The sequence below is a fragment of the Nicotiana tabacum genome, chromosome 11, assembly GCF_000715075.1.
Source record: "Nicotiana tabacum cultivar K326 chromosome 11, ASM71507v2, whole genome shotgun sequence".
Lineage (NCBI taxonomy): Eukaryota > Viridiplantae > Streptophyta > Magnoliopsida > Solanales > Solanaceae > Nicotiana > Nicotiana tabacum.
In genome coordinates, this window is record NC_134090.1 from 46,829,187 (window position 1) to 46,847,068 (window position 17,882).

The 17,882-nt window shown below is 36.0% G+C and overlaps 1 long non-coding RNA gene across 1 annotated transcript; it reads right to left on the minus strand.

The window, feature by feature from the left end:
* Window positions 1–1,020: 1,020 nt before the first annotated feature.
* Window positions 1,021–8,828, minus strand: LOC142166275 (uncharacterized). The gene is made up of 3 exons (XR_012696544.1): window positions 8,336–8,828; window positions 2,026–2,068; window positions 1,021–1,306 (listed from the first exon to the last, which is right to left on the minus strand). It is a non-coding gene; the product is annotated as an uncharacterized LOC142166275 (long non-coding RNA).
* Window positions 8,829–17,882: the final 9,054 nt, after the last annotated feature.

A 17,882-nucleotide genomic window follows, 5' to 3' on the forward strand; every position in this document is an offset into this window, starting at 1 on the left:
TAAAAAATGAATCGACTCTTTTCTCTCATACTATTCCTAAGAATAGGATATCAACTTTTGCTAACTCAATTTTACAAAATTTAATTTAATTTGCTCATGTGACAAAGACACACTAAGAAGACAGTAATGATAATTTAATGTATAATATTAATGATAATTTAATGTCTCATTTTCGAAATAGTAAATCGGTAATTGCGATATGATTACAATCTAATGCTTTCACATTGGCAAACAGAAAAGAAACAGCCTTATACACTCTTCTGACATCATTAGCATCGTCATTTAAGGAATTAATAAAGCATTCAAAATTTTCTATATTTATGAAACTGTATCATATGAACAACTAAGGTAATAAAGGATTAATTGATGGGGGAAACAATACTTGGAAAAAAGTCAAAATACACAATATTTAGGAGGACCCAACACATTCCAGGTAAGGATTTTAATAGCGTGACTTTCTTGAGCTGAAGAGGGTATAAAGGCATGGACATAGGGATAAAATTGACCTTCAAAAATAGTGAAATAAAGGGTGCTGTTGGAATAAAACTAAAATATGTCTAATTTTAGCGTATGTTATAAATATATTATATTATGGATGTTCATTTAGTACTCCGTTGTAAATAAGTTTCCTGAAGAAGTTTATCCATATGGGATTTCGTCGTAAATATGTTCATCTATTTAGTACTCTATTGGAAATAAGCTTCCTGAAAAAGCTTATCACTTTGGTACCCGGTTATGGATAAACATTATCACCGGTAGAAGATTATCTATACATGGTACAATGAGCTTATCCTTTCAGTACTTCGTTATGAATAATCATTACCCCTAGTAGAAGATTATCTATACTGGGTACAATGAGCTTATCCATTTAGTACTCCGTTATGGATAAACATTGCTCTCAGTAGAAGATTATCCATATCGGGTATAGTAGCAGCTTACACAACAGCTTACACAACATCTTGCAGTAGCAGCTTACACAGCAGCTTGCGTAGCAGCTTACACAACAGCTTCCTTTCTTCTATAAATAGAAGAGATTTCAGTTCATTATGTACATCAGTTTGAATTCGAATAATATATCAGTTTCTCTCTATACTTGTCTTTACTTTATAGTCTTTATTTTATAACACGTTATCAGCACGAGACTCTGCCATCTCGAGCAAATATTTTGAAAGTATCTGAGGTACGAACTTTCTTTTTCTATATAATGTCAAATCTTTCTAAACTTGAATTTGTAGCCCTGGATATATCGGGCAAAAGCTACATGTCTTGGGTGCTTGATGCTGAAATTCATCTTGATGCAATGGATCTGGCAGACACCATCAAGGATAAAAATCAGGAATCAAACCAAGACTGTGCCAAAGCAATAATATTCATATGTCATCACCTTGAAGAGGGTCTGAAAATGGAATATCTCACTATTAAAGATCCAGTCATACTGTGAAATAATTTGAAAGATAAATATGGTCACTTGAAGATGGTCGTTCTTCCACAGGCACGTTATGATTGGACTCATCTAAGGCTACAAGATTTTAAATCTATAAGTGAATATAATTCTGCTATGTTCAGAATTATTTCCCAATTGAAATTATGTGGTGATAATATTACTAATCATGATAGGTTGGAGAAAACTTTCACCACTTTTCATGCCTCGAATATGATCCTGCAGCAGCAATATCGAGAGATGGGATTTAAAAAGTATTCTGAACTTATCTCACATCTTCTTATAGCCGAGCAACATAATAGGCTCTTAATGAAAAACCATGAAACGCCTACTGGTTCTTGTCCATTCCCTGAAGTGAATACGACGAACTTCCACCAAGCTAGATGTGGAAGAGGTCGTGGCCTCAGTCGTGGTCATGGCCGTGGTCGGGGAAGAAATTTTAATCATGGTAATAATAATGCACCAAATAACCCTCCTCACCACCAGCAGTGGAAAAGGAAGGAATAAAAGCATGAAGCGGTGCAAGCACCAAATGCAGAAAATGCATGTTATAGATGTCGAGGAAAATGGCACTGGTCACGTACCTGTCGTACGCCAAAGCACATGCTTGAGCTTTATCAAGCCTCCCTGAAGAAGACAGAGAAAAATGCTGAAGCAAATTTTATTTCTGAAGATAATTTAGACTTCATGCATTTGGATGTAGTTGATTACCTTGCACTCCCAGAAGGAGAAACAAGTCATGTAATCGGTGGTGAATCTGTAGAAATGTAAATATTTTATTTTTGTTGTTTGTAATAGATAGTATGATTATGTAATTATTGTACGTAAAGAAAAATTATGATTTGATAATGATGTTTACTATAATATATCTTATTTATGTCATTTTGAAGAATATGGATAACATTATTAGATCAATTTAAACTCTAGCAGAGTTTGCAAGAAATATACAACCACCAGAAGTGGTTATATTTCGTATATCTCATTGTAATTATATTTTGTTAACCACCAGAAGTGGTATATGCCTATGATCACCAGAAGTGATAATTTAGGCTTTCTATGGTTCCAATTGAAGATAAGCTACATAAATATTCTCTATATTAAATGCACGCCTCGATTTGCTCCTGAAGTAGTAAATATTTTAAAAGAGTTTGAGGCATCACAATTTGATGTGATTAATGCGCATTTAGATAATTATGTTCGATTTCCTGAAGGATGAGAACTTTTGATAATATTAATCCATTCCCTGAAGTGAATGTGACAATATTAATAAATCTGGTAAATATGAACGTGCTCTTGATGTGAATATATTACAATTCACCTCCAGAAGAGGTAATATAATTGAGAGAATATATACTCAATATTTCGTACTTTTAAATTTGCTCCTGAAGAAGTAACACAATTGAAATTGCCTCCTAAAGTATGAAAATATTATGAAGAAGAGTTTTCTTGTGCTTAAATAATTGTTTTACACTGTTTATTTGATTGTGATTTTCTCTCATGATACCAGAAGTGTGTGAGCAATATTTGATAGTACAAAATGTATCAAACTTCTGAAGAGCTAACTATTTGCCTAGAAGACACATGACGCCAGTAGTGTCCGATAAATATTAGATTGTGGATAATAAATGAAGGTTCTTGAAGATCTTATATACAAATATGTCATTCATATTATATGATTATGGTCAAAACATATGTTGTAGTAACCCTGAATTTTACTAATACAAGTGGCTATCATATTGATACTACAAATGATTGGAAGATTGAAAATCTTTATGTTTCCACAATCATAGGGGGTAAAATAATATGTATGTGAGAAGTTACCCGCCTTATTCTTCAATTTGTACTACATCATGTATCATAGTAAATCAGAAGTTTACTAATGCAAAGGTTTATGCCATAGTAAATTAGAAGTTTACTAAGAGATAGCACATGCTATGATAAACTTGAAGTTTTCATTTGCCATTTTTAAATGAGTTATTTGAGAATTCTGATAAGCATATACTGAAGAACCAGAAGATTCTTCAAGAATTCTCTTGTGCTGCTTGTTCTCATAATATTATACCGCCTAAAGTTGAGACTAAGACCCCTGAATTCTGGAATATATAAAAGGTAAATATGGGCACATTCACCTATCACGTGAACCACTTATAGATGCATATATAAGATGGTTACATGTATATTTATTGTCAACCTGCAGTTTGGCATTTGAGATTGATTTTTTCAATTAAGAGCATAAATTTCAGATTATGAAATCAAGACAGTTCATCTTGATAATGCTGGTTTATATCCAAGCTGGTTTAGCATTGAATACCTCCTACTAATGGCTAAACTATTGCTTATGAGAACAAAATTTCATGTGTTGGTCTAAGATATTCTAAATTGCATACAACAGCACTTGTATGCAGCAGACTAACAATATATGATAAAGTCCTCCCCTAACAATTGGTTTAGGATCAGAAATTAAATATTTTTACTATCTTTTGATGTGTGGTATATGATTAATTTCTTTACCAAATACACAAAGATATATTTCTCAAAGAACATTTGGGGGATGGAATAAACAGCTGAAAAATATGTTATATGAATCAAATTATCATTAGTATGATCCTCACTCAAAAGATAATTCAAATCAAATTCCAGAAGCATTTGTTGATCTAAAATTAAATATCATATTTCAGCTGCAAATGCTCCTATTAAAATTAAAGACCTTTGTACGGTTTAAAGCAATCAGTGTGCGTGTGGTATAATCGCCTCAGTAAATATTTGCTGAAAGAAGATTACATAAATGATGTTATTTGTCCATGTATTTTTATAAAGAAAATGTCATCCGAATTTGTTATACTTGCTGTTTATGTCATCCGAAAATGTCATCTGAATTTGTTATACTTGCTGTTTACATAAAATTTGTTGGAAATCCAGAAGAGCTTCAAAAGGCAATTGAATATCTTAAGAAAGAATTTGAGATGAAAGATCTTGGAAAAATAAAAATTTGTCTGCAAATTGAATATCTAGCAGACGAAATCTTTATCCATCAATTTGCCTATACAGAAAGGGTCTTTAAACACCTTTTTATGGACAAAGCGCACCCATTAAGTACATCAATGGGTGTTCGATCATTTGAAGTGAATAAGGATCCATTCCGACCTCCAGAAGAGAATGAGGAACTCTTTTGTCATGAAATACTCTATCTCAGTGCAATTGTTATGTATTAATGTATCTTGCTAATGCTAACAAAGGTGGTGCAAATCGTATTGGTTATACAGATACAAGATTAGAATGAGGAGACTCAAATATTTTAAACAAGGTTTTCATCAGGGGGAGTAAAATATGCGATGCACTCTTTTTTCCTTACTAAGGTTTTTTTGCCACAAGGTTTTCCTTATAAGGTTTTTAATGAGGCACCTAGCAATGCGTATTACTAAATATATGTACTCTTTTCCTTTAATAGGATTTTTTCCCACGTGGTTTTTTTTAGTAAGGTTTTAATGAGGTACATTATCTTTTAATGAACATCCAAGGGGGAGTGTTATAAATATATTATATTATGGATGTTCATTTAGTACTCCGTTGTAAATAAGCTTCCTGAAGAAGCTTATCCATATGGGACTCCGCCGCAAATATATTTATCTATTTAGTACTCTATTGGAAATAAGCTTTCGGAAGAATCTTATCACTTCGGTACCCGATTATGGATAAACATTACTCCCGATAGAAGATTATCTATACCTGATACAATGAGCTTATCCTTTCAGTACTCCGTTATGAATAATCATTACCCCTAATAGAAGATTATCTATACTGAGTATAATGATCTTATCCATTCAGTACTCCGTTATGGATAAACATTGCTCTCAGTAGAAGATTATCCATATCAGGTATAGTAGCAGCTTACACAGCAGCTTGTAGTAGCAGCTTGCAGTAGCAGCTTACACATCAGCTTCCTTTATTCTATAAATAGAAGAGATTTCAGTTCATTATGTACATCAGTTTGAATTCGAATAATATATCAGTTTCTCTTTATACTTATCTTTACTTTACAGTCTTTATTTTATAACAGCGTCAACTTTTTAAGACTGTCCAATCATTTTAACTTGGTAGCTAATTTAATCCAAGTGGACCAAGTAGAAAATAATTTTTGATTATGTTGTAAGATTTTACCTATAAATAGAGACCACTTCCTTGTCATTTTTCCTCAAACTTGTGTCAACTCTTCTTGAGTATTGTAAGAAATATAGAGAGAAAGTTGTGAGAAATAGAGAAGAAAATGTTGGGCGTAATAATTGTGTAAATTTTCTCTTGGACTGAATTTGTGAGGTATTTGCTTGTGTATTTTCTAGGTAAATTAGAATTGTATCTGTTTGACTCAAAAAATATCGGAACCTTTTTGAATAAATCAATCGAAGAAAATGAAGGGATAAATCTTAGTCAAACATAATAAATTCCAGATCAATGACATTATGACACATGTTCCTGGGAACTAAAATGTTTCGTGCCCTATCAGATTCGATTGGCGACTCTTGGGCTTCGTGCTTGGGGGATTTATGTCTCTTATAAATAGAAGGAACTCATCATTCGATTGGCACACTTCTTTGCCTTTTACTTTGAAAGAATTCTGCAGATATACTTTCTCTTTGACACTCCGAGTTTTTTGTTTGCCCTCAGTTAACTGAAAATTTTCGGCATTTCTTTCCGTTGTCTTTTTGCCGCATCATCTGGATGAAATGGCTGGTGATTCCTCTTGCACTGATCTCTCTATCATAATTCCGGCACCAAAGAATGTTGCTCAGGCCACTAGAAGGGCAGAAGCGGTGGAAGACGAGGAGGTCCCATCGGTAGTTGAGATTTTGCCTCGCCCTGGAAGAGAATTGACTGACTTCAGAAGTCGCGCCGGGGCGGAGCTGGAGCCTGTCCCTTCTATTATGAGAAGAGAAGACATTGCAGAGTTGAAAGCCAGGTGGGGGATCCCGGTTACGTCGACATGCGACCGACAATAGAAAATGACATCATTTTGATCGTCCTGGATACTGTGTATTTTATGCCTACCCCTTTCTTATTGGATACACACTTCCTCTTCCTCTCCTGGTGGTAGACTTCTGCCATTTTTATGAGGTATGCCCCGCCTAACTTTTGTCGTACCTGTACAAGTTGTTCCTTATGTTGCTCAAGTTTGCGGAACTTGCCGGTCGTGAGATCACCTTGGATCACATGCTCAATATCTTCGCCCCTCAGCTTATCCGCAGCACGATGCTTCACATGCATCCTCGGGGGTCGAAGAGTCTGGTGATGAAAATGGACGATAGGGCTAACCGTCATTTCTATGAGAATTATTTCTATGTACGGACTGAGCACATTGTGGCGGATCCGACGGGGTTCCCTGAGAAGTGAAACTTTGCACGTAAGTTTCTTATGCTTTTAGTCAGAGATGTATCCGACCATTTTCCGTTATAGTCCTAAACCCTATTATGTCTCTGCAGTCGAGAAATTGCCTCATCCATCTGTCGAAGGTATCCGTGAGTGGGTGAGCGCCATCCTTCCCCATACGGCGGGGGTTCGCACCTGGTCGGCCTTTTATGAAATATTTGGACACAGGCCCTTTACAGGTAAGATGTCGCTTCTGTTTGTTATTTTTCCTCTCTTTTTACTTAGTTTCTTATATGATGTTTGTCGATGCCAGGGAGAGTGCGGAGAGCGAGGGCTCCTCTATTGGCTTTCGTCAGCCGACATTGTCTGCTCGTTGTCACACCTCCTTTTTACCTACACCCCTCGGAAGGGTGTATAAGGGAGTTTTTCCAATTTAAGTGACAATCAAAACGAGATTATTTATTTAAAAATTCAGAGTCGCCACTTGGGATAATTTATGTTGTCCCAAGTCACCGGTTTCAAATCCCGAATCGAGGAAAGATTGACTCTATTTTACAGTCCGCGAACACAGAAATCCAGGTAAGGAATTATGTTAACCCGGGAGAAGGTGTTAGGCATTCCCGGGTTCCGTGGTTCTAGCACGGTCGCTCAACTGTTATAATTGGCCTATTATCTGATTTTAACACATGTTTTAGCCTATGGTTTAATTTTAACTTTATAACTGCTTTTATTTAATTATTTTTTTAGGAAATATTCAACGTCATCTAAATCGCGTCTTGAACCACGTCACATAAATGCACCCACGGTCCACGACACATTTTATCTAATATTGTTGAGATTTGGATTTGGGTCACATAAATGCACACCCGAGTTTAGGAAAGTAATTTAAATTACGCGCCTAAAGCAACTACACCTTTCAAAATTGTTCGTTTCCTATGTTTGAGATTGTCGTAAGGCCATGAATTATGGAAAAGACATTATTGGAAAAAGTGTAATTTTAAGTAATGGGATTATTAGTTGGCAAAGCTATGGTATCTAAAGGAAATGAATACCTCATAAATAACGACACAAAAAATAGATTTTTACAAGACAAGATAGTGAGCAAGTAACACCAGTCACGACCAAGCCTAAACACAAGGAAACAATAAGAAATTTCGGAGCCCAATTCATGATAATTAGAGACTAAAACCCACAGCCCAAACTTAGTCAAATTCAAACTGTTCTAATTAAATTTATCCAACCCTCATAGCCCATTAACGCTACAATCAGCTTAAACCCCACAACCTTTTAATTTCTAACAAACAACACATGAACCATTATCACTAATCCCTTCACTTCATGATTCAATTAACACTTTGCAATTTTAATGATCAACATGAAGATATAGTAAATGAACATGAGACAACATTAAGCAAAATGATGCACCAAACAGTATGCTATTTCAAACCAACAATGGTATGAAATGAGCTCAAGCCAACAACTTAAGCACAAGCAATATATATCAAACAAATCATAAACAAATAAAGATCGGACCTTAATTGCTGAAAATCTCCCGACATGTACATCGCAAAAGAACATCCAAAAAACAGCAGTCCTCAAGCAAGCTACGGACCAAAAACTCAAACCGGAATCGCAACGGCGAACGACTCAACTCGACCAGATTTGGATGGTGATTTCGGAACTGTTTGCAGCACGTTTTGTTGCTGGTTCGATGGCAGTTTTTGGGCAGTAAAAAGGCATGTAACAAGAGATTCACAAAATTCAATCTTTACCCACCTTAGCTACTTTAAACGCGGAGCTTCATTGGAACATGTCGAAACTCGCACAAGCTGAAGTAGCTCACGCAGGCGCAATGGCGGCGTCAAGATCAGTGAAAATTAACAATGAAGATTATTATAGAAATAATAATAATAATCCTAAAGAGGAGGATAATATACTGAAAAAGGAAAATGAAAGTTGGGGTCGTCAAAATCCAATAAAGAAAGTATCTTGGAGTTGAGGCTGCCGATTTTTGTGGGTAGCTAGATCTTAGGTCCCCTTAATTTTAGGAGTTAGGTGTTAATTTATAGAGGTAAAAATTAGGTTATGTCAAATGGGAAATGGGTATGGGCTCAATGTTTTGGGCTATCTCAAATTAGGCATTTTTAATTAAAACCAAAAAAAATTAGCCCCAAATTTTATACTCTTTCTTCTAAAACAAGACCAAAAATACTACATCATTTATTAATTAATCCTACTTAATTAAAATAATTATTAAAATAAAACTATCCTTTAAAACAATCTATTTGGCATATTTTTTATAAAATATCATACTAAAAGATAAAAAATAAAAAAATCATTGTAAAATTAATATAATATTCCTGGAACTATTTTTTTTTGTATTTTTGAATTTTCTGTAAGGTAGACAAATTAAAGTAACTAGATAAAAATATTAATAAGCTACATAAGAGAAAATATTTTTTTGTAATTTTCACTTTTGTGATAAAATAAAGTAAAGAGAGCGATACTAAACCTAAACTACATATTTACCCTAAAATGTGTAAAATCTTGGGGAGGGTCAAAAATTACATGTCTACAGCTGCCCTCTTTGACTGGAAATACGAAGTATTTTCAGACAAAGAACGACTAGACAGGTTTTTTTGACTCGACCCTTTTTTAGAGAGACCGAAAACTAAGAGAAAGGAAGAGAATATGACCGAGCCCTGGTATCTGAGTTGCCTACATATCCTTGGCTATAAAGGAATCAGGCCACGTGTAGTTCAGAAGTGAATGAGGTAATGGAGTACCGAGGTGGAGAGCCGGTCGAGGTGCCGTTCCGCTGAGGTTCTGGTCCACGGTCCCGTTATTACATCAAAATCAAAAATAAAAAAGACCAACTAAGCCTATCAGCTACGAGTTACAAGATTCCTATCTATGAGTCTTCTGAAGTTTGATCTTGAGTCTTGGTTGGTTCTTCATGCGGACTCTGATCTGAATTTTGATGCTTGTTAGCCGCAGGTATTGGTTCAATCTTCTTCAACTTTTCAAACCAAGACGGGACATGCAGAGCTTGTGACCTCAGACCTGTCTTGAGCAGCTCACATCTTTCATTAACTTTTGCATTTGGATTCACTTCTTGTCTTTCTTTTTGTTTTTTTTCTTTTTATTCTGGATTGTGACTAACTTCTGTTGATCATCTTGGACTGCTGACTCGCATTCTTGACGCGAGCTTCTTTTGTTGTTGACCTGAATTGCATTCTGAATTGAATTCCCCTTTTTTTTCTCAGGTGGGCGCCTGATTGCTGAACTTGAACCGTCTTCTCTTGTTACTTGACACTGTTTTTCCTTGCACCTTGAACCATTTTCCCTTGAAACTTGAACTGTCTTCCTTCGAAACTGTTTTCCCTTGAAACTTGAGTATTCTTTTGAAACTGCTTTCCTTTGAAACTTGAGTTGTCTTCCTTCGAAACTGTTTTCCCTTGAAACTTGAGTTGTCTTCCCTTGTTCTCCAGGTGGGAGCTTGATTACAACAAAACAAACAAAACAAAATAAATTTTCCTGCCCCAGTTTGATATTGGGAACATCTGTGAGTGTTAACAAAACTATAAATCACTTGCGCTGCGGATGAAGGATGCAATGATGAGAGTAAAATTAATGACTCGACTAGGATGTGTGTCTCCTAAACGTGATTAAGCTTGCGGAAAACTTTAAACTAAGCTTGACTAAAGTAAAAACTGACCCTATTCTCCAGGCGGGACCCCTGATTTCAGGAAAACTAAACATTGATAATCTTAAGAAAACTAAAAAAATGACTCCCCTTTTTTTCAAATTCAGACTTCCTCTTTTTTTTTAAAAAAAAATTATCCTAGGAGAAAATTCATCAGACTAGGTTTTCTATCTTAGGAGAAAGATTCATCAGACTAATATATTGATCCTAGGAGAAAGTTCGTCAGACTAGGTCTCTTTTCTACTTCTTTTTGGTATCTTAGGAGAAAGGTTCATCAGACTAAGATTTTGATCCTAGGAGAAGGTTCGTCAGACTAGGTCTTCTATCTTAGGAGAAAAATTCATCAGACTAAGATTTTGATCCTAGGAGAAAATTCATCAGACTAGGTCTCTTTTTTTTGGTATCTTAGGAGAAAGATTCATCCGACTAAGATTTCTATCCTAGGAGAAAGTTCATCAGACTAGGTTTTCTATCTTAGGAGAAAGGTTCATCATACTAAGACATTAATTTTTTGTATCTTAGGAGAAAGATTCATCAGACTAAGATGTTTATTCTAAGAGAAAGTTCATCAAACTAGGTTTTCTATCTTTTGGTATCTTAGGAGAAAGATTCATCAGACTAAGACGTTTATCCTAGGAGAAAGATTCATCGGACTAGGTTTCTTATCTTAGGAGAAAGATTCATCCGACTAAGATTTCTATCCTAGGAGAAAGTTCATCAGACTAGATCTTCTATCTTAGGAGAAAAATTTATCAAACTAAGATTTCGATCCTAGGAGAAAATTCATCGGACTAGGTCTTTTTTTTTGGTATCTTAGGAGAAAGATTCATCAGACTAAGATTTTTATTGGGAGAAAATCCACCAGACTAGGGCTTTTTATCCTAGGACAAAAAATGTGAAGATCAATGGCAAGATTTAATGCACAATAGCAAGACAAATAAAGGCAAAAATTTGCTTTATCGGCTCTTCTCTTCTTTTCTTTTTCTTCTCTTTTTTTTTGTTTTTTTTCTTTTCTTTTTCTTATTTTTTTTCTTTTTTTTTGAACCACTTTCCTTGCACTGCTTTCTTCCTGTTTCACACAAAGAAAAATTGGTTAGTTTTGAAAATGGTGGTCGATTTGTGGCCTTGAGTCTTGGGCAGCTTGGCTTCTGCTCAATCAGCTTGAGTCGGTCTCAAAAGACTTTTGTTCTGCACCAACTCTGATTGTTTCACACCAATACCATTTGTATTTGCAACTCAAACAACCTTATCTCAATTGGAGATCTTTGCTTAGGTGACCTTTTTCGATATCTTGAATGATTTCCTGTTTTTGAGCAATTTGTCTGTCAGAGAGAATCACCAGTTATCTTTGCTTACGCCAAGTAGCCTGACAAGAGTCTTTAGGGGGAGCCTTTGCATGAATCCTCAAGGCATGTTGACAGTAACAACTGAATGTGCTGGCCAAATTCACTTTGTGCAACTGAAAAGCTGGTAGCAGTTTTGAAATCTTTTCTTGCTTGTTTTGACAAGGACTGACTCAGAGTGGAGGACACAATGGTGCAAAGAAACAAGTATTAACAAGAAATGCCCGTGTCGGAAGGACAGAAGGAAGAATTTTTTTTTCAATTTTTCTTTTCAATAATTAGCCTTAATGATCATGACATGCATTTTGGACTCAACGGCCTGATCTATCAAACTAATTCAATCTTCTCTTTTACCATTCTTATGATCTTTGAAGTCGGGCCTATCCGTGTCAATCCTTTGCATCAACTTCGCAACTCACTTTCAACTAATGGTGCCCCAAGGAATTTTCACCAACAAGCCTCTCTCATTTATTCAGCTCTACTTACCGTCGCCTTACTGTGCCCGTGAGGGTTTTCACTAGTAAGACTCTCTCATTTTTCTTTTTCTTTTTCTTACTTTTTGTGAGTAACTTGACAGTGTAATATATCGTGTGACAACCGTTGATCATTGCATGCTTCTCTTGGCATTCTTGAAGGCATATCGGGAAGTCTTTATTTGGAAGGATTTTGGATAGGGTTGGACGAAAGACCGACATGAGGCTCAAAACAGACAAAAGATGACGGGGTTGTATACTTACAACTTTTGAAATCGACTCTTTTAAAAATAAAATAAAATCTTTGCCCCAGTTTCAACTATTGGGTTTTTTTTTGAATTTTTTGTCTTTTAAATTCTTATTTGGTTGGACCGAACCGTGAGGCTGCCTACGTATCCTTTATTAAGGAATCAGGTCGAACGTAGTTCAAACATCTAACCTAACTAAAAAAAAATTCATTTTTCTTTCTGTTGTTTTTTTTTATTTTTTTTTTCGAAACAAGTTGCCCCAGCTTCTATTTTTTTGGGGCATGGACCTTTGCCAGTTCTTTTCTTCTTCATCATCTTTTTTTCACTTGAACTTCCTAAGAATTGTCCCAGTTTGTACTCTTGGGACATAGACTCTCTCTCTTTCTCTCTTTTTTTTCTTTTTCTTTTTCTTTTTTTTGTATATTTTTTTTGACTCTTGACTCTAAACTTGATTCCAAAAGAGGGTAGTCAAAGAAAATAACACAGGCTCAAAAGGGGTAGCGAAGGATATAAAGTGTTGGATAGCTGAAAGAGGGCCTCCCAGCCTCGAGAATGCCAAACATAGTATTTTTCGCGATCACAACATTGATGAACATGTCTGTCCTCTTAGTGTGTCGTGGTCACAAGACACTTTCCATCTTTTAATGTCAAAATTTCTAACAAACTTCAATTGATTAAACATCCTCAAGCCCGATCTTCATGATGATTTGAAGGTGAACTTTACTCGACCTTAATTCTAAAGTATTTCAACTCTTTATTCATCCTCAAAAATGCCTTTTCCTCAGTTGTCCAATTCAAACTTAAATCAATTTTCTAAGATCTGGCCAAAAATTCCGCATGCATGTCATGTCATTAAAACTAGCGGGAAAAGAACTAAGCATGGAATGACACAAAAGGACAAACTGTATTTCATTGAGTAAACAACAAGACAAATAACCTAAAATTCGAGTTACAACCCTAAATAACCCGGCTAATGAAAATAGCAACAGAACAGAAAGACAAGACTCACACAAACAGAATGGAGGGATAGAAGGGTTTGACTCAATAAAACAAATAAAATCTGGATCACAACCCTGAAATAACCCAGATAATAGGAAAAACATCAAAACAAGCTACCAAGATTCCTTCCTAGTGAGGAGGGAATGACTTTTCAATCGCTAGGCTTGACATTTAGCCACAAATTTGCTCATCAGAATCAGCAGAGCCTTCTCCAATTTCAACATCATTAACTTCAGTTAGCAAGTTCCCGAGATAATTCTCATACTCCATGTCACCAGGCATCATCCCCACAAAGTGTGCATCATGATGTGCAGGGCGCGATATTCTGGGTGTCACTATCTTGGATCACAATCAGGTTTTCCTGGATCATCCTTTCTATTTCTCTTTTCAAATCCCGACAGCTTTCAATATTGTGCCCCTAAGCATTGGAATGGTATTCACACCTTTTAGAAGGGTCAAAGCTTCTTGCACGGGGGTCCACATGATTTGGAGGAATAGGTGCAATCATGTCATACTGCTTTAATTTCTCAAACAAGCTTGCATAGGACTCTCCTATTGGTGTAAAATTATCTTTCAGCCTTTGTTCCCTTATATACCCCTGGCTTGGATGTGGGTTATAGGGCATTTGAAAATTTTGTGGAGGTTGGTGGAGATTTTGCGGTGCTGGTGCTCGCCTTATGGGGTGTCTTGGTGGTCGGGCAACATACTGAGGTGCAGCAACAGAGTATTGAGGGTTCTGAAGTGGATAATAGTATTCAGGGGAATCATGTGAAACCTGATGAGGTTGCTCATACCTTCGAGATGCTCTCCTAGGAACTCTTCTCGACCCTGATGTCATCATGATTTTATCGTGCTTCTCATTCGTGTCACTAAAATTATCAGATTCAATCGGGACAGCCTGAGTTGCGGCTTTGAGAATTGCTTGACTTATAATTTTGCCTGTCTTAAGACCATTCCCAATCATTTCCCCCATTTTGATTGCTTCCGAAAAGGATTTACCCACTGCAGATATCATGTTTTGAAAATAATCTGGCTCTTAAGCCTGAAGGAAGACAGTGATTAACTCGTGCCCATCCATGGGTGGCTTAACTCTGGCCGCTTGCTCTCTCCATTTAATGGCATATTCCCTGAAACTTTTAGTTGGTTTCTTCTTCAAGTTTGAAAGGGAATTGCGGTCTGGGGCAATGTCAATGTTGTATTGGAACTGTTTGACAAAGGCATGTGCCATGTCATCCCAAACATACCAGCGAGACGTGTCTTGATCCATAAACCATTCAGAGGCTACTCCCGTAAGGCTTTCCCCAAAATAAGCCATCAACAATTCTTCATTTCTTCCCGCACCTCTCAGTTGATTGCAAATACCTTTTCAGGTGGGCTATGGGATCTCCATGTCCATCATACTTTTCAAATTTGGGAGTCTTGAAACCAGGCAGCAAGTGGACATCGGGGAACATACATAGATCTTTGAAGGCAACACTCTTTTGACCTGCCAACCCTTGCATGTTTTTCAACTGTTGTTCTAAGCTTTTCATTCTTTGGGTTATTTCTTCCTGTACCATCTTTCGGGCAGGCTTCTCAAGGTTTGCAGGAAGATCAAACGAGTACGAGTGGTACTTAGGATAGTGGTACTGCTCTTGTTGTGTAGCAAATTGTGACTCATGAGGAGGCTGTCCTTGACCACTGGCCCATGCTTGACACATTTCGGTCATTTGCTGTTTCAGTATTCTATTTTTCTCAAACACGGTAGACTCTTGTTGAACCCTCTGACCCTGAGTCTCTTGAGCACTTGTAACAGCTTCGATGTCAGTTATCATTTTTCCTTGGATCTTGTGTTTTCAGCTTACCACAAACTGACCACCTCAACTTTCTTCACAATTCAAAACAAAACATATTAAAATGGACTCAGTCGGTCCTTATTATTATCAATATTTTTTCATTTCTTCATTTTTTTCATTTCTTTTTAATGGTGATCGAACCTGATGTGGGTAGCCTACGTATCATGTGGGAACATGAATCAGATCTTGCGTAGTTCGGGAAGATTAGAAATAGAGTAAATAAACTAACTCTTTTTTTGGATTTTGAATTTGTTTTTTTTTTCAAAAGAAATACTTACAAAGAAGAAAGAAAATATTTTTGGATTTCTATTTATTTTTTTAAAGATTTTTTTTGAAAAGAAAGACGTAAGAGGGAAAAAATATTTTCTTGAATTTTACCTTCTTTTTCTTTTTTTTCTGAAAATTTCGAAAGGAAATATTTTTGGACTTTCACTTTGAATTTAAGAAAGAAATACTACAAAAGAAAAGAGAAAATATTTTTTCTTTGAATTTTCAAACAAATATTTTTGGATTTTGAGAGAGATTAAAAGAAAATATTTTTGGATTTTTTTAAAAAATTGGAGTCTAAAAGAAAGACTTTCTAAAGAAAGAACTAAAGGAAAATATTTTTGGATTTTGTTTTTGTTTTTAAAAAAAATGGTGTCTAAAAAAAACTTTCTAAAGAAAGAAGTAAAGGAAAATATTTTTGGACTTTTGAAAATGGGAGGCCGGAACCGATGAGGTTTGCCTATATATCTCACATCCAGTGAGAAGCAGACCCGCGTAGTTCACCCATTTTGACGGAACAGGGAAATATGACTTATTTTGAAATGACTTTTTCTCTTTTTTCAAAATTTCGGCAGAGTTTCAGGATAATTCAAATACTTGCCTCTCACTCTCTTTTCTTTTTTTTTTCCTTCTTCTTTTTCTCTTTTTTTTCATTTTCTTTCCCTATTCTAGAAGCCAGTCAACATACAGGCCAAAACAGACAGATACGCAAGTAGCACGTAAGATGCATCAGGATGGTCTTTTAATTTGGGTACACCTGTCCAAGACGGACCCAACCCCTGTGTTGAGTCCCCAAAGTCAAATGCACATGATACAAACAAACGTTCATACTAGGGATCCGACATGAGGCTAAGTTATTCTAAACTAAAAACCTGGGTATATTGTTCTAGACTTGTGTACCCAAGTGGACAACTCGAGCCGAGGAGGGAGCTACGTACCGGGAACCAAAAGACCATCCGGCTTTGTAACTTGTCCGAGCCTCTTTCTTATTTCAAGGTATGACACTAACAGAAGGAGGAGTCACGCCAGGGTGCACATCCCCGAAGATGAGAAGAGAAGGGTTTCGTAACAGTTTATATATAGTTCAAATAATATCAAAGTGGTAAAAACGGCATTTAGCACATTAGGCTCAAATATGCAATAAAATCAGATAATAAATAAAGCCAATTATAACAGTTATTCTAAGCTCGAATTCTTGAACCCTGAACCAGAAGTTCTGGATTCTTATCCCCAGCAAAGTCGCCAAAGCTGCCACACCTCCTTTTTACCTACACCCCCCAGAAGGGTGTATAAGGGAGTTTTTCCAATTTAAGTGACAATCGAAACGGGATTATTTATTTAAAAATTCAGAGTCGCCACTTGGGATAATTTATGGTGTCCCAAGTCACCGGTTTCAAATCTCGAATCGAGGAAAGATTGACTCTGTTTTACAGTCCGCGAACACAGAAATCCAGGTAAGGAATTCTGTTAACCCGGGAGAAGGTGTTAGGCATTCCCGGATTTCGTGGTTCTAGCACGGTCGCTCAACTGTTATAATTGGCCTATTATCTGATTTTAACACATGTTTTAACCTATGGTTCAATTTTAACTTTATAACCGCTTTTATTTAATTGTTTTTTAGGAAAGATTCAACGTCATCTAAATCGCGTCTTGAACCACGTCACATAAATGCGCCTGCGATCCACGACACATTTTATCTAACGTTGTTGAGACATGAAATTGGGTCACATAAATGCATACCCGAGTTTAGGAAAGTAATTTAAATTACGCGCCTAAAGCAACTACACCTTTCAAAATTGTTCGTTTCCTATGTTTGAGATTGTCATAAGGTCATGAATTATGGAAAAGACATTGTTGGAAAAGTGTAATTTTAAGTAATGGGATTAATTGTTGGCAAAGCTATGGTATCTAAAGGAAATGAATACCTCATAAATAACAACTAATTGACGCAAAAAATAGATTTTTACAAGACAATATAGTGAGCAAGGACTTAAAATCAAGAAAGTTATATTTTTAACTTAATACCAGTCACGACCAAGCCTAAACACAAGGAAACAGTAAGAAATTTCGGAGCCCAATTCATGATAATTCGAGACTAAAACCCACGGCCCAACCTTAGTCAAATTCAAACTATTCTAATTACATTTATCCAACCCTCACAGCCCATTAACGCTACAATCATCTTAAACCCCACAACCTTTTAATTTCT